At 35.5% G+C, this 27,193-nt stretch overlaps 1 protein-coding gene and 1 long non-coding RNA gene across 8 annotated transcripts in view; one reads left to right on the top strand and one right to left on the bottom strand.

Moving 5' to 3' along the window:
- Positions 1-27,193, top strand: part of GPC5 (glypican 5) — a 765,123-nt gene that overhangs the window by 732,838 nt on the left and 5,092 nt on the right. The gene's annotated exons all lie outside the window — the stretch shown is intronic.
- Positions 1,639-21,542, bottom strand: LOC308188349. Of its 2 annotated transcripts, XR_013945434.1 has the most exons (6): positions 20,080-21,542; positions 18,718-18,798; positions 18,206-18,335; positions 4,929-5,512; positions 3,662-4,015; positions 1,639-2,289 (listed from the first exon to the last, which is right to left on the bottom strand). It is a non-coding gene; the product is annotated as an uncharacterized lncRNA (long non-coding RNA). The 2 variants fall into 2 exon arrangements; XR_013945433.1 differs by having other exon boundaries at positions 1,639-4,015.

The following is a 27,193-nucleotide window of genomic DNA, read 5'->3' as shown; positions in this document are numbered from 1 at the left end:
ATCTTACTTTAATCTCTTGACAATCAAATACACTTTAATCATTACGACTGAGCATTTCCAAATAAAAAATAGAATTGGAATTCATTTTACAAACAATATGCAGATATTTTTTTGTTTAAATAATTAAGTTTTAGCAAGAATAAAGCTAGTCATCATTAATGGAAAGTCCAGAAAGCCTTAATTAAAGGGGATATTGCCAACACCAGTGATCATCTGATGGCAGACAACATTAAGCTCCTTTCAAGATATATATTATTATCCAGAATTATTCAGGATATTATTTTTGATATCTATTCAGGAAAGATAGATACTTTCATTCCATTTTAATAGCTATGTGAATTTTGATATCTCAATAAAGGAGTTCTGTCAAACTTGAGGTGCCACATACACTTATAACCAGAATTTTCTGATTTAGAAAATGATTCTAGAAAAAAAAAAATAGCGTGGAAGACATTGGAAAATGTAGTACATTTTACACCCTGCAGAGATTAAATTGATAGGAAATATTGAAGAAAATATTATAATCAGTGTTTGGACCTGTATGTGGAAGCAATTGGAGCAGAAATGAGACTCTTAAATGAGACTCTCACTTTTCCCTTCACATTCCTACTATCCACCCTTCCTGATTTAAACAATATTTTTCCATGTGCTGGAGAGGGAGCAAGCAAGAAATAAATCAGTTACTGTAATACATGAATCACAATGTACTTAAAAAAATAAATAAATTCTTGTGCAGGTATAGAATTTGAAAGGATTATAAAGATATCAAATAACAAGTGTAGATTAGAGAGCACAACCTTGTTACAACATATGTTCTGAACTTTCATAAGATAGCAATATATAACACTAGACAAGTTTTCATGAAAACAAGGAAATTGAAAGTATCTGTAGAATAAATGTTTTGTTTTGTTTTTGTTGTTTTGTTTTGTTTTTGTTTTTTATGTTCTGGAAGAACTTGCAGAAGGGTGTGAATGTAGCATTAAGGTGCCATATCAGTTGTAATACTGGACTGAGGCATAAACAACCATTTTCCAGCTCCCTTCTTCTGAAAGTCACTTTGAATGAAGGTCAGTATGACCAAGATACAGGTCTCCATTTTTTTTCTTTTAATAGAAACAGTGCTAATTGTGTCATATATAATTTTATTTTGATTAGCACAAAAGGAAAGGACTCATTTTGGCTATCTCATTCTTTTCAGACCTTTTGGGTAAGGTTAGTTTCAATTATAGACAGGAGGATCTGCCATTTCTTGATTATTCTTCCTAAACACTTGCCCTCATGTATTTCTGTGTTAACTGAATTTGAGTCAAGAAATATAGCTGTTTGGAAGGAAAAAAACAAAAAAACAAAAAGTACTTAACAAGTTACAGGTGTTGGGATAAAATCCAGTTGTCAGTAATGTATACATCAGAATACCATTTTTCTTTTCGTCATCATCACACACCACTTAAGAAAAAGCAACAAAACCTCGATGTCTAACATCAATGCTTTATCCAAACTTACACGCTCATAACAGTAACCATGTGATGTGTGATTTGTAGCAAATGATCATAAACTATAAGTACAGAAAAATAAAATAATAATGTATAAATATTTAGCAATACATGGAAAAAAGTATGAACTAAGAAGATATGAGTGAATAGTTTAATTTCATATGAAACATTAGAAATTCGGTCCACTTGTACACACTTCTGTATGGATGCAAGTGACTATATTCAAATGATCATGCAGAGTGTGTGAAGTGAATAAAAATAGGAATTTGCCTTAACTCTTTTAGACAACCAGTATATTTTCTCTCACAACTTCATATGCGCATCATCAACATCCATCACCATTCCATTTCTGAAAACCAAGGGCAGCAAACAGTCAGATAATCAGCAGAACTGCACATTCTCACAGGCACCTGTGAGATCTGGATCTAATTATCAGACTTGGAAGAAATTTAGAAACATTTTGCTTCTAATAAATGTTCCTTTGGATATTTATCTGGATAAGACATCTGTTCATTGCAACTGAACAGTCATTTAATGAAATTGTTTTGTCCACAAGCAAAGAAAGAGACAAATTTTAAGCTCATCATGTCAAAAAGCAGGAATATCTATGATCCACTTAAACAGAGGTAAACAGAGATGAACCATGAAGAAAACATGTTGAATACAAACATTGTCATGATGCCAACTCTCACCAACTTTTGTTAACTTCAGAGTGGAAGACAACTAGAGTGGGATTCTTCTATACATATTTTTATAGGTTCCTAGCACCATCCAAGGGTGTCCAAGACAAGGGTATCTGAAACATGAGACTGGTAGTTAAAACACAAATCTTAACACGAAGCCCCCATTCTTCTAGTGTGATAATAAGTAGCTAAGCAGGATACCTGACAGTGCCTGAAATATCCCTTAGTAATTCCTTGACCAATCCGGTGTCCTTCTATGATGAAGTGACTGTATCAGTTGACAAGAGAAGACTGACCAATGACATCTACAGGGATTTCTGTAAGGCCTTTGACACAGTCCTACATGACATACTGATCTCCAAATTGGAGAGATATGGATTTGAACGGTGGATCATTAAGTGGATAAGGAATTGGCTTGAAAGCTGCACCCAGAGAGTTGTGGTCAATGGCTCTATGTCCAGGTGGAGGCTGGGGATGAGTGACGTCCTTCAGGGGTTCATCTTGGGACTGGTGTTTTTTAATATCTTTATCAACAAAATAGATAGTGGGATTGAGTGCACCCTCAGCAAGTTTTCAGATGACACAAAGCTGAGTGGTGCAGTCGATAAAACAGAAGGAAGGGATCACATCCAAAGGGACCTGGACAAGCTAGATAAGTGGGTCCATGTAAATCTACTGAGGTTCAAGTCCAAGTGCAAGGTACTACACCTAGGCTGGGGCAATCACAGACAGGTGTACAGACTGGGAGAAGAACTCACTGAGAGCAGCCCTGCAGAGAAGAATGTGGGAGTTCTGGTGGAGGAAAAGCTTGACATGAGCCAGCATTGCACAGTTGCAGCCCAGTATGCAGACTGCATCCTGGGCTGCCTCTAAAGAGGCATGGCCGGCAGGTCAAGGGAGGTGATTGTTTCCTTCTGCTCTGCCCTTGTGAGACCCCACTTGGAGTGCTGCATCCAGGTCTGGGGCCCCCAGCACAAGGAGGTGCATATGTTAAAGAGAGTCCAGAGGGGGGCTACAAAGTTGATCAGAAGGCTGGAGCACCTCTCCTTTGAAGAAATACTGAGAGAACTGGAGATTTTCAACCTGAAAAAGAGAAGGCTCAGGGGTGACCTTATTGCAGCTTTTCAATACTTAAAGTGGTCTTATAAAAAAGATAGAGAGCAACATTTTACTCAGGCTGATAATGGTAGGACAAGGGGGAATGGTTTTAAACTATAAGAGGAGGCATTTAGATTAGTTGTTAGGAGGAAATTCTTCATGCAGAAGTTAGTGAGGCACTGGCACAGGTTGCCCAGAGAAGTAGTGGCTGCCCCATGCCTGAAATTGTTCAAGGCCAGGTTAGATGTGGCTTTGGGCAACCTGGTCTAGTGGGAAGTGTTCCTGCCCATTGCAAGGGGTGTTGGAACTAGATGATCTTTGAGGTCCCTTCCAACCCAAGACGTTTTATGATTCTATGATTTATATATAAGTAACTGAATCACATACCATTTATTGTCATTCAGGAGACAAGTGCTGCTCCTATTTCATCATACCAGTGATTTCCCAGCTGGGATTCACAGACATCATAAAGACCCTGGAGACTTGTTCATTCTCCCAGGAGACTCATGCTTTACCCAGGCTTCTTCCCTGTTACATGGTTCAACATTTCAGATACGTCCTCCAGTGCAAGGACATATGTGCAAGGGCTTCCTCTGTAGTTTACTGGTCTATGTATCAAGGCCTTCATTGTAGATGCACATAACAAATGCAGAAATCCATATTTTAGTCAGTTCCATCCTGAGCTCCATTCAGAATCCATATTCCATCAGTTTCATCTCCATTCCTCCTAACAGTAGTAGCCTGCTTTGAAAAATTAAGGTGCTTGTTATGAAATTAATAAATGCAACAAAGAAATGACAGGGTGCACAAACAGATACATTAGAAACAACAACAACAAAAACATAACAAGGAAACTAAGTGTAGGTGGAGCAGATATAAAAGCATGTATAAATCTAAAGCATGTATCACAAACAAGTTTGAATGGTTGGATCACCAAGAGGAATGCTTAAAAGCATTAAATCTAGTATCTTCGTTTAGGAATTTGAAGGTCAGTTCAAGAAATATACCCTTCCATTGCTGGAAAAGTCTGGAAGAAAGGGATAAAGTTCTCCTTGACACCAGGTTATGCAAACAACCAGATGGTAGCAAAAGCATGAAATAATTTCTAAAGATCTTATTGGGTTACAATGTACTCACTCCACAACAACCACTCTTAGCAATTATTTGCCTTTGCTCTGATCTATTTCCCTTTGTTCAGCCGCAAGTCTACTCACAGGCATGAATATACTTCAATGTGTCTTTCCTCGTTATCTAGATATTTTGTTTTACTTTTGCATAAACTAACATTTCTTATTATTATATTGACTAGTCAGACTGATGTTTCCATACTGCTTCTACAAGTCTGAGAGATGTTCAAAAATATTTCATGTACTGAGAAGAAATGCTTCAAATGCTGTTTTCTCATCTTGATTCTTTGGTTACCAGTAAATTCGACAGTGATCAGGAATGCCCATCTGGACACTGGAATTCAGGCATCAGTATGGATAGATAGTTTGAACAGTACCCAAATCATGTTTAGTCTGTTCCAAATTTTCCCAGTAAATTCTGGGAAATAAATAAATAAATAAATAAATAAATAAATAAATAAACAAACCCAGTAAATTCCATACTGGTCTGAGTACACTGTGTTAGAAATTAGAAATGCAGGAATTACCTGTGTCATCTGTGTCATGTAGGTGTAGGAATCCATTTTCACTTCTCAGAAATTATGTACATATTGTTGGCTTCACTGCACATATATCTTCCAGCTGAACACTATAAAGACTCACTTTTTTGTTTGTTTGTTTGTTTTGTTTTGTTTTGTTTTGTTAAAGGAACTTCTTCAGGATGTTTGTCCACCTTAGCCTGTGATGCCTGCAGTTTGTTCAGAAATTGCTTTAAAAAAGAGTGGACTAGAGACAACACTCAGAGGCAAATCCACCATGCAGACATTTATCAATTGTAAAGGTGCCTTCAGTGACCAGGGTCTCTACAGCTGATCCCATTACTCAGGATATCTTTGAAGATCTAAAGTTCTGAACTTGTCAGCTATTCAGCTGTCCCTAGCTTGTAAAGTTCTTGTAGTATGTTCTTCCCATTATCAGCCTGTAACAGGCAGCAGGCAACACTGGAGTCTTTCATATTCTTTCTAGGTACCCAGCTCCTAGAAGTGTAGTCTGATTGTATCAGAGACCATTGGCAGCAAACTCACAGGTAGCTTAGCAGTTTTTGTCTGTAAGTATTTGAAAGCCTATCTTCCTGGAAGAAAAAAAAAAAAAAAAAAAACAGTTTTTGAAATTGAAAATTTATGAAATCTGTAATTTTTTTTTCTGTTTAATATTAAAACAAATGTAAAAAACTATCCCTGAATATATTTATTTTTCAGCTAGATATGTAACTTCCCTGATGTACTTGTGTACCCCCCAGAAAGCAAGATATAAACAAATACAGACACATACACATACATGAAGATACAAACACATTTTAGAAGTAAAAATACAGTTACTTCAGTTAAATATTCATAGAATCATAGAATGATTGAAATACTGAAAATCTCTCCTGCACCTAGATTTTTTTCCAGATGCTCTGACACAACTATATGCAGCTGAAAGTATCTTTTAGCTGTTTTATTAGCTAAACTGGTTTATTTTGTGCTTTGAAATCATTGAATATTATTCCTGTTTCTTTCTCTGGGTGATTTCTTGCTTTCGTATTAGTTTGTACCAGAAATAAATTGAAATAGATGTGCTGAACATAAGGATATGAAGCAGTTTGCCCAGTAATAAATGCTTCAAGACAGTTTTCTCTTCTTCCAGTTGTTAACCATTTGGGATAGTTTAGTCGTTTGGGTAGTGTTAGTAACGGTGATACAAAGTACTGTCTCAAGCTAGATATTATCAGTGCAGACTCAATAAAATCTAAGCTTTTTTGAAACAATGGTTCTCTGAATATTTGAGGGGATTTTGAAAACCTTCACACATTACTGATTTTCATGTTGTTTAAAAGATCACAAAAGAATTCCAGTCTTGGAAAAAAGTTAACTTTGTACTGTAAATATCGAAAATATTTAGAGAGCAGCAGATATTCAGAATAGTTCTTTTTAATATATTACAGTTCAGCATTGTTGATTCAGAAGTAATTACATAACATAAATAAAAGTTTTCTTAAAAGTAACTTTTCAGCTTTTATTGGCATCTAACTTAGAAATACTGTAGTCAATAAACACTTTTGTTTGGATTTCAATACAGGACAAAAGACAACCACCCAGCCTCAAAATAGACAATTAAATAAAGACCAGCTGTTAGTAATTCTTGCCCATCAGCTAGTCATTGCTGTGTAAACCAAAAATAAATTTTGGCAGGGAGCTATGAAATCTATTTAATACAGAATTAAAAAAAAAAAAAAAAAAAAAAGAACTATTACTTGAAAAAAAAAGTTTTCTGTTTCACTGAGCTATATATTGGCAACTTCACAGCAAATTTATGTGTCTGGAAAGCTGAAAAGAATTCTTCATGTGTCATGTTTGTGCTAGGTTTAGATTTTGTATTAATCTCAGTCTGCAGATGAAGGGGTCATTAAAAAAAAAAAAAGTCTTTACAAATAACACTGAAATATTTCCATCAGCAGTATTTGCTTTACAGTTTGGCATGGAATGAAGAATTCACTTTGAGTTTCATCAGGTAATGTGAGAAATTCATTATCCCTAGTAGACTTAAATTACTCAGATTTAATACAAGTTAAAATTATATGTAACAATATGGCATTTCTTAGTTTCATTAAATCCCACAAGGAAAGGTGAGAATTTTAACATTACTTTAGTTTACAAAAAAAACTTTCCAAAACCAAAAATACTTCAAGAAACGTCTCTTTGTCATTGTACGCCATATTTTCCATCTATTTCTTTTACATTGTTTATATATTTATGGTTGTTTATTTATATATGTTTATTTTCTATTTTCTATATTATATATTATTTATTTTAATTAATTATTTTAAATCATTTTATAATCATTAATAAACTATTTGTCTCGGTGGCTTTGCTTAGCATTTGTTACTAACTGATATAGTGTTACATTTTTAACAACTATAATAACATACATACAGAGATGTCTCAGACTGTGTCCCTTAAAAACACTACAGGCATTATTGCTGTGTGTATTGGAAGACATAAATGAGAATAGATCAGTATAATAAAGTGGAGAGTAACTATCTCTATGGGTTAAAGAAATAGTCAAAATAGTGAAATATATTATACTTAAATCATTTATACCAAAAATACTGATGTTGACATAATAGCTTATTTTTCATAATGAAAAATCTATATATTTGTGTGTAGTTTTCTTTGTTTTGGGTTGTATTTCAGAGCATACAAGAAAGGTAATACAATAAATACAGACACATATAAACCTACATTGTACACAGAAATATCTCCATAATCAAGACTTTTGAATGTTAATAGAAATATTTCAATAGTTACAAAGGATAGAAATTGAAAGTATATACCCTGCCACAAAAACAAAACAAAAACAACAACAAAAATGTATCTGCTATCGATACATCTTTGACTAAACATGTGCTTCAAGAAACTGTAAATTTGCTGAATTTCTGCCCTGTGGAAAATTTACAGTTTTGTTCAGGGAAGAAATATCAGTGAAACTCACCAGACAGCAACTATATGTTTTAAGAGAAAGCTTTACTAAAATATCATCATTTTCACACTTCATGGTTGGAGGCAGACAATAAACCACCGACCTTGTAAATCCAGTCTTGCCAACTCAAAAGTAAACTCAAAAGTGGTTATAATGAACCTTATGGTAAGCTTGTTGGCACTTGCTTTGTTTTCCTTGACTTTCTGTGCATAGAGAGTGATCACTGGGCTAGGATTTCTGGATTTCCAGTCTCTCAAATGTCATGCAAAATGGTAGAGGCAGCAAATCTGTAAATGTTTCTCTATGGGAACAGTGTTGTAAAGGTATAGAAGGTATCCATAATTAGACCAAATGCTGTGAACTCGATTAAATTAGGTAATCATGCAAATCTTGCTGATTTCTAACACACTCCTTCCTTAATATTCATCTTGATTTTACATCAACATTCCTAATCTTGACAACTGTAACCTTTTTTTCTTTTTGAAAGACAATTCATTCTTTCTCTTGTAAAATATCTGAAAAAACATAAGGGTATTCTTAAATAAATATGTATTTATTATATGTATTTATTTACATTTGAACCAGTTCTTTCAGAAAACATTGGCCAGATTCCATCATACTTCTATACTGAGACCACTAGTGAAAAAGGGGTGGGGGGCGGGGGGGTAGGGGGGGTCCTACACACATATATATATATATATATATGTGTAGGACCACCACATGACAGGCATGGAGCAAAGTGACTCATTTTTAGTCATATGTTTCTCAGGTTCATAGCACCAATAAAGAACCCATAAAAATCATCTTCATTCCCAGAGTTACAATATCTTTCTGGGCAAAGTATTTGCACAGAGGAACACTTTGAAAAATGTCATCTGAATACAATGAATTGGGAAGAGGCTCTGAACAGATTTTCTAGTGCCTAGATTGTGCTTAGGGATTTGACTATGACAGTACTAAGCACAGTGTTTCAGGTATCTGTCAACATTCAGCTAGTAAAGGAATTTCCTATTTTAAGGAATTTATTTCTTTAAAACATATGAATTCATTTCAAGTCAAAAGTGTTCCTGACATAAATAGTCTCATAGTAAAAATTATTTAAATTTGGTTTTGATTCTATATGTCTTTGAAATATGAATGTCGTCTGCAAATTATAAAAGTTCAAGAAAATATGTCAAAGTGAATAAACATAATAGTCTTATGGTAAATATTAAGTATTTGAAATGTTTTCTATATTTTCAATTTAAATAATAAAAATAATTTTAAAAAAGTATTCCAAGAATTAACAAACTGTTCCATAAGTCTGCTCAAAACAGGATTATCAGGTCAGGCTATCCTGTTTGTGAACACTTATACTTGAATTTATATAATTTGAGAGATTTTGGGTGGAGAGATTATGTAGAAGTCCAGTTAATAAGTATTAATTCCATTTCAAGAGGATTTCAATCTACATATAGATTAACAGTTCCACAGACAAAAGGATTCCATTTTGGCCATTTAGTCTGGTTATGTGCATAATGCAGGCCACTAAATTTCACCAACTTCACACTGTATTAAGGCATCCACATTTATTCTAGATGTATCATCTACAAACATGTTTGGGAATGTATAATTATTTCGGTATATATGTTTTCATATTCCTGTTTACAATTTCTTATCAAGTTAGGCAAAAATTTTAATGACTTTGACTAACTGCCCTTGATTTGAGTGACTTTGACTAACTGTCCTTGATTTTTGCTATTTGGGGCTTTGCAGTTCAAGTGTAAAAAAAACAGTTTTAAATACCACAGAGCCTGCTTCCAAAAATTAAAAAATAGAATACATCTATAATAATTTTTGTTTTTGTTGTTGTTGTTTTTCTAGGTGCCAGATTAAAAAACAACAACAACAACAAAAAACCTGCTTTACTGATGCATGTAAAAAGAATAGTAATGTTGCAATTCACTGAATGCAGAAGTGATTTATTTTTTGTAAATTCAGAATTAAATCAGTCCTCAGTATTACAATTTTGTAGCACTGCCTAGTTTGCTAAGATTTGATTGACCAAAGGCATAAATATATATGTTTTTCATTGCCTATTTATAAATTAGACCACCTGTATTAAAAAAAAAAAAAAGTTGCATCTTTCTAAAATCTATTTTTTTTTTCTTTTTGTGCTTTCATAGTCCATTTGCAAAGAAAGACACTAAAAATAGTTTGTATCTCGAGGGTTAATCACTTTGACAATAAAAGGATTAAACAGCAAGTAATACTGTCAATAATGTCTAGCAATACAAAGAATCTATTTTGTTCATTATATATATATCACGCAGAGTTCAAACATTATGAATATCACACCTTCCTTTTTTGGTCTTGAAAAGTAACTATACTATTACTAAATTTTCACAGATAATATTGAATGGGAAACAAAACCACCACTGTGAATGTACAAAACTTGCACAAGTTTGTTAAAATAGTTAATCCTCCAGGCAAGATTTCTTTCAAGAAAACTAAGGATTCTTTTTAAAATTATTTAGTACATTTTTTTTTTAATGTTAAGAATTATTTCCATAAACTAAAATATTGTAATAGTGATGTAATTCTGCTGAAAATAATAATTAGATATTTGGTTTTCTTTTGCTTACTTCTTTCTGTTTCAGAGTAGTATATACAATACAATCTTAGTAGAAGCCTACTAGAAGTCTTGCCTAAACAGAAATCCTTATATTGTAGGAAATTCAAGATTTAGACTGAACAAAGGAATAGGTTCTTGTGAAAAAAAAGCCTAGTATAATCAAGCAAGAAGCATTATACTATTTGCAATAGTTACATCTGCCTTTAGATTCATCTAAAGATCTGTTATACTATAAAGTAGATCTAAATTGAGTAAAGACAGTAATAAGGAACGGAAAGACTACAGCATGGTATCATTGGATGAAGTGACAGGTACACATTTCTGTAAGAATATCAGCACAAATTTGGCTAAACAGCTTATTGAAATCATCATTTGTGATGCATAAATATGAGGAATTTGGGAGGTTTTGGTCAAACAGGTTAGCATCTTCTGATAGGATTGTGTCTGCTCACTGTGTCTAATCAAGTCAACGCAGAACTCTGAGAGGCGGGGGTCATGTCCATGTGCTTCTTGGAGCAGCTGGCTGCATTCACTTGCTATATTCTCACATGTAAAGCATGGTTCTCTCTAGTAGCTAATGCTATTGTCACCTTTTTTTCCACACATGAGCAGCAGGGAGCAAAGCTACACAGAAAGTGCTACACTGTTCCCATGGAAGAAGAGTTATGCATCCCTGAAAATCCTAATATGTTATATAGATAAAACTGATAATTTAGAACTAAAAATTAAACCTGTCTGTCCACTTAAAAGAAGGGCTTTGACTAGTTTCTCTTGTTCCTTCAAAGTTATTTAATCCCAACACACCCACCCTACAGTGAGGCTGATACCTAGAAAGTGAAAAATGACAATTTCTGTTCCTCAAAATCCTCTGTTTCATTCTGGCTGGAAACATAAATGCAGTGTAGGGAAAACTGGAGGTGGAATTTCCCCTTCATATATATTTGAAGAATTAAAAACAGCATGCAAATCCTTCATAGTGACTGGAGACTACTGTACTGCTGTTCCCAGCTTTCCACTCTTTCTATCAACTATGTTCACCTGGACAACAAAACTCACAGCTATATATGATGATGCCTGGACCACAGTCATTCATTGGAAGATTCTATTCTAGAAAAACAGGTTGGAGATGATTCCCAGAGTGCCCCACCAGTTATTGGCATGTACCCTGATGGCAGGAGGACTTCCCTCAGGCTGCCACTAAGAACCTTTTTATCTCTTCCAAAGTCCATGGTTAGTACTGCAACAGGAAAGAAATGAGGTAGGTGCATGTACAGGGAGACTTGAGGGAGACTTTGTGCTGCATAAGAGTCACAGTACCAGTTGCTTGTCCACGTTGTGTGCCTCTTCAATACTCAAGGTAACAAGTGGAACAAGAACTTTGTACAGACTTAGGCATCCCTCTGGAAAGTGGGTGAGGTCTTGGTGTTCTGCTTGGGGGCTGGGCATGCTGAGAAACTTTGGCAAGTTAAGGACTATTTCCAGACACCTGCTACAGAGGTATACCCATGTTCCCTGTTCAAAGACAATGGTCCTGACCAGCCTTACCTGGGACCTCCACCCACACCCTCTTGGCTATGGGCCCAAGAACCCCATTTCAGGTCTGTCCTGGGCACCTAGGCCTTCCCTGAGTTATGCCATGGATATAATTACCGCTGGTCTTGTCTCATGAATGGCCCCAGACACACATTGCTGGAAACCTCCAGTCCTGACTCTGGACCTATTTCCTTCTGTTGTTCCTGGAAGATCTTTTTGGCTAGGCCTGTGTCTGATTCAACATCTCACCTTGCCTGAAGATCTCTGGATAGTCAATAGAAACTGCTACTGTCACCAAACCAGGCCTGTTCCCATGCTGCAGAACTGTGCGCTACCAGCACATGTCATGGCCTGTGCTAGGGTCATCAACAGCATCCAGATAGGTGTAGCAGTAGCCCCTAAAATTCATCTCACCTCTCATCTTTCTTTGGTAATCCTGCTCCCCCACTAAGAGCTGTCTTTCTTGTTAGTTTTCTTGGTAAAATGAGTAGACACCATCTTGCTCTGCTATGTGGGAGGACATTAGAATTTGATGTTCTTCCCCTGCTACACAAATTGAGCATCTCTGTTGTTCCTTAACTCTCAGCTAACTCTGGAAACTGCTGAAGCTTTATAGACATGTACTGAACACACCCTGGGAGTGTGTGGAGGAGGAGGATAGCATAACTTGATTCATCCAGAAGTCCGAAGGAAAAAAAAAGGCACACAAGGAGAGGGCACACCACAAGGGAGGAAAGAGATGTCATGACTACCACTTAAAAGCTTACATTTCCTAGACTTACAGTTTTATTGACTTATTAAAATACTAGACTATGCCTTTTCAGCAGTTTAGTTCACCTGCTTATTCTACTCAACTATTTTTGGAGAGCTTCCTTTAACTTACATTACCTCTTACATTACCTTTTGAAAGCATTCATTCATTCTGCTCCAATTCTGCTTTTTTAGTTGTGTAAGAATTTCCATTTTCCGTGCCCACTTTCTAGTTTAAATAATCTCATCCTTGGTCTTACACTGTTTGTAGATGTTGATGGTAATGGTTCAGTACTCTTCTTAATGTCTCCATTACTGTTTTACATTAAAGCATGATCTCATCTGTCAATTTTGTCATAAACCTTTAAAAACATTTATCAGTGATAAAATAAAAATATACCCAATTTGGATTCACTTCCCAAAACCAAATGCTTTCAAATAGACAAGATGTTATTTGATTTATTTGTTATTTTAACTTTTAAAGTGTAAAAGAATATCGTTTTTTTTTTTTTTTTCCTTTCTTAAGTGGTAGGGTTTTTTTCCCCTGTATTATGAACCTGATGAACCTCCTAAGGAGTTAATGTTAAAAGAACACATCTAGTTTGTCAGTTTGATTGCTCCTTATTTTACTTTAGGGCCCTGGAACTCTAATCCTCCCCACTGTACTTATGATAATTTTATCCAGATCCCCCATTTGGTGTCCTTCAAAATGGAAAAATTCAATTGGCATGAAAAAATAGCTTGCTTTTCCACTTAGCATATTAATGGAAATAGATGCAATTTGCACCAAGTTTTGCTTTCTTCATCCTGAACAGCCCCTCACCCTTATCTCAGTGACTTCATCCCTTCTAACATCTCCATAATATCACAAATCCCTAGTGTCAGGATGAAAACTGAATCTCTGGTGGTTTGTGAAGCAGTCCTGTGCTTAGTCAGCTGTCATTTGCTGGAAGAGGATTACAGTCCCCACTGAGCGAAAGTTAGCCAATATTATACCCATCTACAAGAAGGGCATAAGAGAAGACCCAGGAAACTACAGACCTGTTAATCTAATCTCAGTACCTGGAGAAGTTATGGAGAAGGTTATCCTGGGGAATATTGCAAGACATTTAGATAATAAAGCTCTTATTAGGCAAAATCAACATGGGTTCATGAAGGGAAAATTCTGCTTTAGTAATCTGATATCCTTCTATGATTAGGTCACTCAGTTAATGGAGGGCAGGAGGTAGACATAATTTTTCTGGAATTTATTAAAGGCTTTTATACGGTCCCTTGCAACATCTTTCTGGGCAAATTATCCGAGTGTGAGAAGTACAGGTCCATGCTACATGAGGTGATGAATGGACTGAACAGCAGAGCTCAAAGGGTCATAGTGAATGGGGCTCAGTTCTAGGGTCAGTTCTATGCAATATTTTTATCAATGGTCTGAGTGCAGGATTGTAATGCGTCCTCAGCAAGTTTGCTGATGATACTAAACTGGGAAGTGCAGTTGACTCTCTTGAGGGACAAGAGGCCTTGTAGAGGGATCTAGATAGACTGGAGCACTAGGCAATCATTAATGGCAGGAAGTCGAACAAGAGCAAATGCAGCTGGGACAAAATAATATTGGACAGAGACTGGGAGACAAGTGGCTGGAGAGCAGCCCTGCAGAAAGAGATTTGGGGGTGACGCTTGACAACAGACTCATCATGAGTCAGCAGCGTGCCCTGACAGCAGAGAGAGCAAAATTCATTTTAAGATAAATTAAACACAGCATAGCTAGCCAGTCAAAAGAGGTGTTTATTCCACTATCTTTAGCATTAGTGTGGCTTCACCTTGAGTATTATGTAAAGTTCTGGGCTCCACAATCCAAAAAGGATGTCAAGGTACTTGAAAACATCCAGAGGAGGGCAACAAAGTTGGTAAAAGGGCTGGAAGGCATGTTCTGTTAGGAGAGGCTGAGGACACTTGGGTTGTCTAGTCTGGAGAAAAGTAGACTAAGAGGTGACCTCATTGCTCTCTACAACTTCTTGAGGAGAGGAAGTGGGGAGAGAGATTCCATTCACTTCTCTGTGGCAATAAATGACAGGTCACCATGAGCCAGCAGTGTGGTTTGCATCCCAGAAGACCAACTACATCCTTGGTTACATCAACAGAAGTGTGGCCAGCAAGTCAAAGGGAGGTGACTGTTTCCTTCTGCTCTGCCCTTGTGAGGCTCCACTTGGAGTGCTGCATACAGGTCTGGGGCCCCCAGCACAAGGAGGTGCATATGTTAAAGAGAGTCCAGAGGAGGGCCACAAAGATGGTCAGAGGGCTGGAGCACCTCTCCTTTGAAGAAATACTGAGAGAACTGGAGATTTTCAACCTGAAAAAGAGAAGGCTCAGGGGTGACCTTATTGCAGCTTTTCAATACTTAAAGTGGTCTTATAAAAAAGATAGAGAGCAACATTTTACTCAGGCTGATAATGGTAGGACAGGGGGGAATGGTTTTAAACTATAAGAGGAGGCATTTAGATTAGTTGTTAGGAAATTCTTCATGCAGAAGTTAGTGAGGCACTGGCACAGGTTGCCCAGAGAAGCTGTGGATTCTCCATTCTTGGAAGTGTTCAAGGCCAAGCTGGATGAGAGCCTGGGCAACCTGATCTTGTGGGTGGCATCCCTGTTCATGGCAGGGGGGTTGGAACTAGATGATCTTTAAAATCCCTTCCAATCCAAGCCATTCTGTGATTCTGTGATTATATGACACATGTTAATGGCACAAACCTTTGCCGGGTGAGGTTCAGACTGGGCATAAGGAAAAAATTATTTAATGAGAACTGTCTCATCAGTGGCCAAACACTAGAACAGACTTCCTGTTGAGGTAGTTCATGCCCCGTGCCTATCAGTGTTCAAGAGGCGTTTGGATAATGTCCTCAATAATATGCTTTGACTTTCAGTTAGCCTTGAAAAGGTCAGACAGGTGGACTTGATCTTTGAAAGTTCCTTGCAATTGACCTACTCTAATTTTTGAGGACAAGAGTAGTTTCAGGGCTCCGAGAGGTATCATATGTTTGGAACTGTTTCATATCCAGGCTCAACTACACTGGAAATATTTCTCTTTCTACTAATGTACAATACGTCAGCTCTAGGAAGAGCTAGGCACCTCAACACCTCAACTTAAGAAGGCTCTAGGAAACATACACGAAGGGTAGGGATATGAATTATTGTTCTTTGTCGTCAGGTGTACATTCATAAACTCTTGGGTATAAGCTTCTTGTAAAGCTTGCTCTGCTGTGCTGCCTTTGGAATCTGAGACCAATCTTTATCATAATGCTTCTTTCTCTTCTAAAAGTTTTTATCTGCCAAAATCATTCTGTTACCATCTCCTGTTCTCCTATTGTCACTTAAAAAAATGCTGATGCTTCAACAGGAGACTGGTGGCCTTCACTTGTTAGTACTTAGGTTCATGAAGAACATTTATTTTCCTTAAAGGACAGGAAATGGTCAGAATAAGGGCTTGAAGTCCTGAAATGGAAAGAAAGCATACAAAATGACTCTACAATATATCCTGTCACCCATGCATGAAAAAATAGTTTCTTTAACATTTTCACATGACTTCTCACTGACAATAGTATAGTTCAATTTACCGTGCCCCACTGGAAATGGCTTTATGGCACTTTTAGTGCCTCCCAAGCACCAAAAGTAGTTCATACAGAGGTCTTCTTTATCTTTTCTCTTCTCTTTGCTTTTCAACCCTCATTCATTGTTTGCTCATTTTTTTTTTTTTGTCTTGGATTAAAATCTTCAAGCTAAAACTCTGACTCTGAAAGTTCAACTGTTTCTCATCTATCTACACTCTTGTTCTTCATGAAGAGGTGCCTTGTGAGTAAAAAGCTGCATTGAAACAATATATAAATTATCGAATATTAATTAAACAGAAATAGCAGTTCATTTTTGTTTGTTTGTTTGTTTGATTTTTTTTTAATGTTTCACGGTAATTTAAGTTAGATGGGCTTTCCTCTTCAGTTAGAAGTAAGGAACATATACAACTTAAAACTTGTATAACATTATATTATAACTTATAATAATATAATTTAACAAGCCAACAATCTCTTGAAACAATATACTTTTTGTTTCTCTGTTTGTTTGTTTCCTTCATATCCACACCACTCATCTGGAAAACAAGGATATCACCATTTTCCTCAATCTTTTTTTTTTCTTTTTTTTTTCTTTTCCTACATGCTCTCCTGAGACTTCTTATTATATTACTTATTTATTTATTTTTTCTCTCTCTTATAAGCCTGAAGACTGACAGATAAACTTTTCTTAGAAACTACTTTTCCTTACTCACGCAAAAAAAAAAAAAACAAATTGATGATCAACTTGTTTAGGCTATGGGGTGTGAAAAGCAGAACAGATGTATTCAAGTACAGATGTCTGGGAGTCAGAAAAACACCACTATTTGTATGTTGCTGAATAAGAACCATACATTTATGTGACACCTGCTATTGATATGAATTCTTCAAGATCAGCTTTGCCAGTGAGAGGTAGCACTGCTACAGGTAACAGGTTTAGTCTTTGAATTGCTGGTGGTTATCCTTGAATTTCAAGAATGCACTTGTTTCAATGTTTAAATGCCCATGTTTTGTGCCTTCAGCTAAAAAAATCTTACACTTGTGGGATGTACTGATACACAAGACTTTCTATGACATTTCATAACACTAAATACGCTGAGGGATGCGGATCAATATTCATCAGCAAACACACAGTATTTTTCACAGGCTTTCGTCTAATCTGAAAGTAAATGAAACACTCTGCCAAAAAGGGCTGTCTCTGAAATGAAAATTTCTATGAAAAATTGTATTTTTTAGACCTCATAATCTGAGTAGAAAATACAGTTTTAAGAGGACACCGGGAATTAGACTCTTTTGAGTCATATGCTTTTGGTACATTTCCAACATAATAGCTGAGCTAAAACTTGAGGAAACAAAAGTTATCCCAGGAAGGAAGAGAAATTAGTAACTAAAGAGGATCTCTGTTTTGCATTCTTTTCTATAAGGAAAAACAAACAAACAAACAACAACAAAAACCCACCCAACCAAAAACAACAACCTCAAAAAAAGTTTTTGTTTACATGGAGGAAATGGACACATGGGCATCAACCTTCTTGATTGTTCCACACTTCCTTTTTTGTTAGTAGTCCAGTTTTTGATGTGAGTTCAGGTCAGAAATCAGCAGTAGATTATGTTTTTCTCACTGTGTTTCTGGGTGCTTTATGGTGTTATGTTTGTCTGACAGATGAAGTCCTTTACCAGGTTAAAATATCATGATTCTTATTTCTCTTGCCAGCACTTATCTGATCCCACATTGAGGTAGTTCTAAAAGTAAGCTTAAGATGCAATAAAACTACTTCAGCAAAAAAAAAAGATCATAGAACTGATCACTCACCCCTCTGACTTGGTTCTCTATGGGGATCTTGCACATGCCAGTGAATGGCAACAGGTGGGTTTGTACTCCTACATCTGGCAGACAAGATGAGGAAATCACTACATGCCCATACGATATATATCATGTATTACTGAAAAAAAATAAACACAGTTTAATATATCAGTGTTTGGGCAGATTAAGCTAATATGCATGTTATATTTCCTTTAAAGATAGTAGAATAACTGGTGTTCTAGGTGGAATAACTAGAATAAATTGCTAAAATTAATTCATCGTTTTATAAATGTAAAATGATTTAACTTCTAGAAAAGATGTGTTTTATACCCTTATTTTAAAAGCAACATCTAGACAAATAATGAACTGCTGCAGTGAAATTGGGTCATAAATCTTGGAAATCTGAAAGGTTTACAAAAAAAATTTAAATATTACTTTTTTCTTTTCTTTTTTTTTTTTTTAATGGGCCTAAGTAGTAGCTTTCTTCCTCAACCCAAACTTTCTCAAAGTTTGTTTCTTACTTTCGCAAGTTCCAGTTGAAATTCATCTCTCTCTTCTAGATGTTAGCTTTCTTCAGACCAGAATTGTTGATTATAAACCTTCTAGAGCAAAATAATGATAATTTAAGAAAGATTTAAAAAATAATAATAATGAAAAAATCATGTAGGTAAATTACTTTGAAGGACAGTAATTTATATGAGAATTCTGACTCATAAGATAAAAATTAGCACTGAACAAATGAAAATTCAAAGAATGAAGAATGTGCTTACTTCTATGCAGTCTGATTTATAGAACATTAGCTCTACTATCACTTTGTATTGATTATGAAGCCTTTGCATAAGTTAATGATAAAGGTTAAAAGTTCCTCAATAGAAAAAAAAAGATTGAAAGATGTATTTCTTAATCTAAAACTGGCATTATTGACAATGCTGATTCCAGCTCCCAAGAGCACTGAAGTTATAATGAACATGTTTTATAATGAACATGGATTTAGAGGTTATTGGATGAGAAAGCAATAGCAGAAGAGCTAATGAAGGTTACTGTGGTTCTCTGTACCTCGGAGGAAAAATACAGTTAGGTCTTTGTGTCCAAAACAAAAGCAAGTATTCTAGACATGAAATACTTTGCAATATGTTAAAATCAACCTACAAGCAAATCAAAATTATGTTAACAGTTTTAACAAATAATGTAATTTATTTGTGACTCTTAAAGAATGCAAAATAAATTGATATGTTTTGGTTTGTGACATCCCTTGTTTTTGTTGCATTAACTCATAAAAGCTTTGCTTTCTAAATGGAAATACTAAGTTCATTAATATATAATGTGAAACAAATGCCACTGACAACTTTGAATGAAAACTTTCAAATACTAGACTAGAGACTTAATGTCTGCTGCTCTTGTAGTTCAAAGGACTTGCCAGACTTATATTAAGATCATTGGTTACACTTTTTTTTTCCCTCTAATATACAGACTTCATAAAGCATGTGCTGTTAAATATGATATGTCAGATTCATTTCCAAGCATATGTCTAACCATGCACAATTCTCTTAGTTGATGCTATTAGGCAGGCTTCTTAACTGCTTTCTAATAATTGCAATAGCATTCCTTTTTTGTAGGTGAGATTACTTGCATCTTGCTATTGCCTGTGCATTTAAAATTGTTATTTGTGTTCAATGGTGTATTATTATTTTAGATCAAATTATTTCCTCCAAATAAACGCCAACTACCTATTTCAGAAAATTTCTTCATAACAATATCTAAGTTTATAAAATAATAGAATCATAGAATCATTTAGGTTGGAAAAGACTCTTAAGATCATTTAGTGCATAGATAGAGCAAAACCCCAAAACAGCTCAGTACAATGTGTTTCAAAGAGGTCTTACCTGCACCTTGCTAAGGAGAACTACATTATATGGGCAGTGGCATAACTTTCCCTGGAGAAACTGCTGAAATTTCTGCCACTTAAGAGTAGACTGGATAAAGCAAAGATTACTATAAGGAAAAAAAAAAAAAAAAAAAAAACAACAAAAAAAGTAATGATGGCACAATTGGCATCATACTTTGTATATGGAAACAAAAATCCTAGTCATAAATCATCTCCCCTTGTGAAGGCAAGATAGATGTAAATTATCAATAGGCTTCGCTCCTAAGCAAGCATCATCTCACTGTCCTATCTGGCATTTTAACATATAAATCAGGTTTATACTTCGGTGTTTATACTCAAGGTCCTGGCCTGGGATTTGAAACAGGTTCCTGACCTACCTTTCTTAGGAACAGACATGAAAACCTATGTGATTGCATTTCATTGAAAGAAATAACTGGCCTGTGACAGAGGTGAGACACATGAGGACATTAAGAAATTGCTGCTATAATGTCACAGAATCACAGAATCATCTAGGTTGGAAGAGACCTCCAAGATCACCGAGTCCAACCTCTGACCTAGCACTAACAAGTCCTCCACTAAACCATATCACTAAGCTCTAAATCTAAACATCTTTTAAAGACCTCCAGGGATGGTGAGTGAACCACTTCCCTGGGCAGCCCATTCCAATGCCTAACAACCCTTTCAGAAAAGAACTTCTTCCTAATATCCAACCTAAACCTCCCCTGGCGCAACTTTAGCACATTCCCCCTCGTCCTGTCACTGGGCACGTGGGAGAATAGACCAACCCCCACCTTGCTACAGCCTCCTTTAAGGTACCTGTAGAGTGCGATATGGTCACCCCTGAGCCCCCTCTTTTCCAGACTGAACAAGCCCAGCTCCCTCAGCCGCTCCTCGTAAGACTTGTTCTCCAGACCCCTCACCAGCTTCGTTGCCCTTCTCTAGACTCGCTCTAGCACCTTGATGTCCAAGTACAGAACCTTCCTGTGACACTAGGCAATTCTCTGAATTTCAGTGATTTCACTGGCTATATCTGTATGCCAAGTATCTCAGCTTGTGCTTTGTCTCCTGGTTTCAGTTCCAGTTTTCTCCATAGCATAAATGTCAGTTCACTCCACAGTTTGGTGATAAGGAAAACCATCCCCTTTCCAAAACAAACCTCATGTTCTGTGGATAATTCATTGCAAGGACTGCTTCCAAAAGGCAGCACAAGCCAGACAGCTGAACGTTTGGATTTCTCTGCCTTAAAAAGTCCTTCAACAGTTGGCTTGTTATTCTCAAAACACTTTCCCATGCCTGGATATCATATCCCAGAACCTGTAATATGCTCCTCCAGTTTCATGTTATTAAAACACCACCTGGTGAGTTGCAGCACAGCCTTCTTGTTTTTGATTGTTTGATTGTTCGTTTGTTTCCAGGCACTATGAACTAAAACAAAATAATAACTGGATCTTCTAGCCAAGGAGACAACCTCATGTGGCTAAGAAGGGATGCAGGACACCGCACTATGTAGTTGTGATTTGTTCAGCAGTTTCTTCTAGGAACTGAAATCTGAGCACGCTAGACATAAGCCACTCAATACCACCTTAACTCAAGGATCTCCTTGTGTGATGTGTATTTAGTTATGTAAATATAGTTACAATGGATCTGTTTATATTTCAGCAGGAAATACTTTCATAGAGTACTGGTTCCTCAGAGATGTTTGCACACATTGGACTCTGATTCACTATTTTCCTGACAAAATGGCAGCCCTTCATGTTGACCTTCAACACCAAAAAAACTTAATGCTGAAACCAAGAAATGCTTAAAGTCAAAGTTATGACTTTGGCTTAAAGATTTGACTTTAAGTCAAAGAAAATATTTTTTGATCATTCAGTAGTGAATGAACAAAGAATTCATGTAATCAAATTCTGACTAAATACCTACATCTGAGTACTCCATTTCCTTCTGCTGCATTTACTAACGTCTCTCCATTCACTGTGGTGGAAGCTGCAATAAATAACTTTAATGCAGGGCAGGATCCAGTTGTCTAAATAGAAGTGCCAAATGCCACTGGAGATGCTCTAATATATCCAAAATATCCTTAGAGGGCTTTTTAAGAAACAAGCTTCTTTTGGATGGGTAGGTGTATGCCAAGTGCAATACACCCCTCACCAGCATCTAACATGTCAGTAGATAGCTATGTTTAGGCAACCAAATCCTCTTTGTAATGTATACAGAATAGAAATGAAAAATGAAGTGGAATGAATAATGCCTTAGGTATCATCTGTGATTATCTTTTTAAACTCACAACTTTAGCATCAGCATAACACTCCCTTATGTTACATTAGGGATGGTGCTCACACTGAAGCTAATTATTTCTGATACAGACTGACACATATAGCCACTATAGCAAAACAGATGAAACTCTGCTCTGCCAAAACATGAGTTCATCTGTGATTTTAAAAAAGCTGTATTGAATATTTTTAATGTATTTAAAAGACTCTGGCCTTTATAGTTAAAAATGATCTCATGCAACTGTGAAGGTGTAAGCACATTTTCAATTTTTGGTGCTTTTGTTTGTTTTGTTGTTGTTTGTTTTGTTTTTGTTTCATTGCTTTTACTTTGCTTTCTTCTTGCATGATGCAAAGTAGCTGTAGAGAAAGTGGCATGAATTTTTGAGAATTATGGAATAATTCATTCCATTTTATAAGGATTATAAATATGTATTCCTATGCTCCAGGGCACACATTAATCACTGAATGCCAGAAGTTAGGTGTCCCAATGGTCTGGTTATCTAAATTGTTCATTATATTCTATTGCTACTCCCACCTCTAAAGCATCAGGCAATGGTCACAGGCAGAAACAATAAGTGAAATAGAGACTTTAGTGTTTGGGCAAAATCTATGTATTTTGGTTTTGAACCTTTTCTGCTCTTTCACCTTACAGTTGCTGACAACCTATTGGGATTGACACAATCAGATACAATAATTTATTACACCCAAATTAAGACTTTAACCCTCACAGAATTACACAATGGGATAGGAATGAGAGCCACCTTACAACATACAATTTTAATATTGGTGAATCCTATTTTCTGTGCTAATTCATTAATTTAGTTGATAGGGACAACACGTATACAAAAGTTTATGTAGATATAAATTCCATAAAGCAAAAGCTGTCATTCTTTCTAAATGAATCATTTTGACTCTTTAAGCCCTTTTCTCATGAACCTTGAAGCAAACAGAACTTAAATGAAAGACTACTTGCTTGAGAAGTCCATCTGAGTAAACTGATTTATAATTCAGATATGACAAATTCATGTGCATTATTAGATAATTTATTTTTCTTTAAAATTATGGCCTAAAACTCCCAGTGGAGGTTCCTTCCACTGGAAAAATGCTTGAAAATTTTGACTTTTTTTTTTTTTTTAGCCTCTGTGAATCAGCTGTTAATTTCTTCTTCATTAAATGAAAACTAAAGAAACTAAAACAGACACATTTTTCACTATGTTAATATCTGACAATTTTCAACAGGGATATGGCTTATGTCACTATTCTCCTCTTCTAAAGCCATTCAGTCAAAGAATGGTGAAGTAATGTATGCTCCTTCTTTTGTAACACTTATTATTGAAAGACATTTTTGTTTTTCATTTGCTTTATGACCAGTGCTGAATTGTGAAACATTTAATACTTACAGAATCACAGAACAGTTGAGATAGGAAGGGATCTCTTAGATCACCTACTCCAACCTTCTGCTCTTTTTCATTTCAGCTACTGCTCAATGGAGAAGGCAAAACTTATATAATATCTTAAAGACACACAGAATTCCTAAAGAAGATGTATACATGATCTATATGTGTACTATAAGAAGGGCCTATGTTCATGTGACAAATGCATATACTTTCTTTTTAGGTATACACCCTAGATTCTGCAAATATAGATACAGTCATAAAAACATGAATATGGCCTCATTTGCCATATATCCTTCATAAGGTAGTTCTTCTCAGCCATCTTTTTCTCCCCTCATTGAGACTTCACAGCCATTATCACAAGAACTTCACTTGAAAGTTTCTCTGATTAATACCACTCATAGTCCATTGTTTCTACTTTTCTTTCTAAGAATCAGATACCATTAAATATTTTGTGAGTTTTTTTAAGATTGATGGCTTTAAAACACCATCTGGAGAATGATCTGATCAATACTGAATATTTTTTTTTCTTATATATATATATATACTGTGATTTTCTAGTAAACAAATATATATATTTCTTAAAGTAAGAAATGGAAGTTGTCACAGAAACCACTACATATAAACAGAAGCATGTCTTAGGCATTTAAACGTAGCTCTGTGATCTAGTTAACATAACTATATTTAGAAATGTTTTTGTATATTATATAATTAGGAATAAAGCTGAGAGTAACAGTAAAAGAAAGGGAGAAGACATCCATTAACGGCTTTAAAGTTTCAGCTGGCAAAAATCTGGTCAAGTCAAGAAAATGTTTGTTAACTACTATGTATTTTTAACTTCTGGAATGCCAATATAAGGTTCTTTGTTGTTGTTGTTTGTTGTTGTTGTTTTTGTTGTTTTGTTTGTTTGTTAAAATCAACTAATACCTTTTTTAACGTTTGGTTGCATAATCATTATTGAGACCCCTTTACTGTGAATTATAAGAACCAAACTAATACTGTGTTCTCCTTCATAGGACAAAAATGTGTTGATATTCATCAATGCTGGTATTTTCTTGACACAATAAGGAGATAGTATTAGCTCTTGCTATCTATAAATTTCTGAACCTATTACTCTGTTATCACCATTCCTTCATTCTTCTTATTCTCTATGTTAGTCTTCTTTCTTGCCTTTTCCTATAAATTATGTCATTTACTTTATCAGTTGCATCCAAATCTACCTGCTTCTGTTTCACCAAAATGTTGTAGACCCTTACTGATATCAATAAATTCATGTCCAACTCCCTGCAACGTTGCCTTTTTCCAGGTATCTCGCTATTGTAAATTACATTTCTAACTTCATATTATACATATGTGTACAGTATATCAGCCTTTTCTTTTGTTCATTTAAACTCTATGTATCTCTTTAGCCTCTCCTAAATCTTCTTTATGATATTTCTTCTGAATTTTGGGACTTGAACTTGAACTAGTTATCAATTTTTTTTTTCCATGTCTCACGTATTATCCTGAAATTTAGATTAGCTATATAATGACTGAAAGAACTGTGTGCTCTGCTTAGGAGAATTTTATACAACTTCACAGGAATATTGTCTTGTAAAAGCCACATTCCAGAATTGTTTCCTAACTACCTGAAAGACTATCCCATTTTCTCAATTTCTTCCTCATATTTGAAGCTCGTAAAAAATGCTTGTGCCACAAGAGCTGTATTTTGAATTTTCTGGAATGTCATAAGAAGAATAATTCTGTCATGGTTTTGGCTGGAATAGAGTTCATTTTCTTTGTAGAGGCTTGTGTGATGCTGTGTTTTGGATTTTTGGTGAAAATAGTCGTGATAATAAACCAATGGTTTTAGCTGTTGCAGAGCAGCGCTTACACAGAGCCATGGACTTTTCACCTCCTCATGCTGCCCTGCCAGTGAGGAAGTCGGGGGTGCACCAGAAGCTGCGAGAGGACACAGTCAGGACAGCTGACCCAGACTGACCAAAGATATATTCCATGTCTTTGGGGTAAAGAAGGAGGAAGGGGATGGCTTTCAGAGTGATGGCATTTTTCCTCCTGAGAAACTGTTGTGCATGATGAGCTTTGCTTTCCTGGAAGTGGCTGGACACCTGTTTGCTGGGGTTAAACCACAACAGATGCACAGAGGGAAATCCAGTACTTCCTCCTCTGTATAGCTTTGATAGGGTTTATGTGCAACCAGGTTCCCACAGAAATTAATTTGCTATCCTCTTGTTCCCTTGAAAAGCCTTCTCAGCTCTGGAGTATGCTACTCAACAAATAGCAGATAAGGTAGCAAGATATTTGAGGTTAGACTGCAGATACACAAAAAAATCCTGGTTTGGTTTCAAACTAGGCCATTATTAAAGGACGTTCTGTTTAAAATGTTTAAAAAGTTTAAAATCCTAGCATGGTTCCTAGACTGTTTAAAAGTCATAGCCCATTTTTGCAAGATTTTGATAATCTTAATAGAAAATTTCCATGTCAAATGAAAATCTTCCATGTCTTTAGGTATGACTTTTCAAATCAAAGTTAAAATCTGCTGCTGAATATTGAAAGGATATTGTATAGTTTCTGTAGCTGTTCTGGAAAATTTAGCAGGTCAGGTGTCAAGGCTGTCAGTATCACTACCTTTCACAAGCTTTAAATATCTTTAAAAGATGCTAAAAGATCATTAGAAATACTTTGCAGCTGTTATAATAAGATGCTGTAATATATATCACACTGTTTGGCATAATTCTTTTACTGATTAATCTTTTCTAAAACAGACTGAGAAATTTTTAAATTGCAGCCGATAACTGGGTTTCACAGCTAATGCTGGAGTCAGAGATGTGATCTTTGACAGTTTTACTTTATATAGGTTCATGAAAATGTTATATTTGGATTGTAGAGATTTATCATCTGCTGTGCTCCAATTATGGCTTTCCTTCAGAAAGAACTCTGAATCTTGTTTCTGAATTTCACCATTTCCAGTCAAAATATTAGCTCTAGTATGATTTTGATATAAATGAGACATTTATCACAGATCATTTAAAAGTTTTGGCAATCTTAAATGCATTTTCTTTAAGAAAATTTCAGTGTCTAATGTGAGGAAGCTAAATCCAAACATTTGCTATTTTTTATTTTATTTTATTTTATATACAAATATTTGTATAGGTCTTACAACTATTACAAGTTTGTTGTGGACTAAGAAAGTTACACTCATTTAGAGGAAAGGATGACTTCCATGACTGATTATGATGTGTGAAAGATGGCATACATTTTCAAATCCAGGTATATAATGGACAACAGAATTTACTTATTTAAACATAAAGTATAGTATAGGAATAAAACTTATTAAAACTAAAAAGAAAAAAAGTTGTTCTTTTCAACAATGAAAACAACAAAAACAGTACTGTTAAAATTTACTGCTTTTAAGTGTTTTTCTGTTCAGTGATTTTTTCTTAAG

Source organism: Anser brachyrhynchus (assembly GCF_964034855.1).
Source record: "Anser brachyrhynchus genome assembly, chromosome: 1".
Lineage (NCBI taxonomy): Eukaryota > Metazoa > Chordata > Aves > Anseriformes > Anatidae > Anser > Anser brachyrhynchus.
This window is presented reverse-complemented; position numbering and strand designations above follow the sequence as displayed.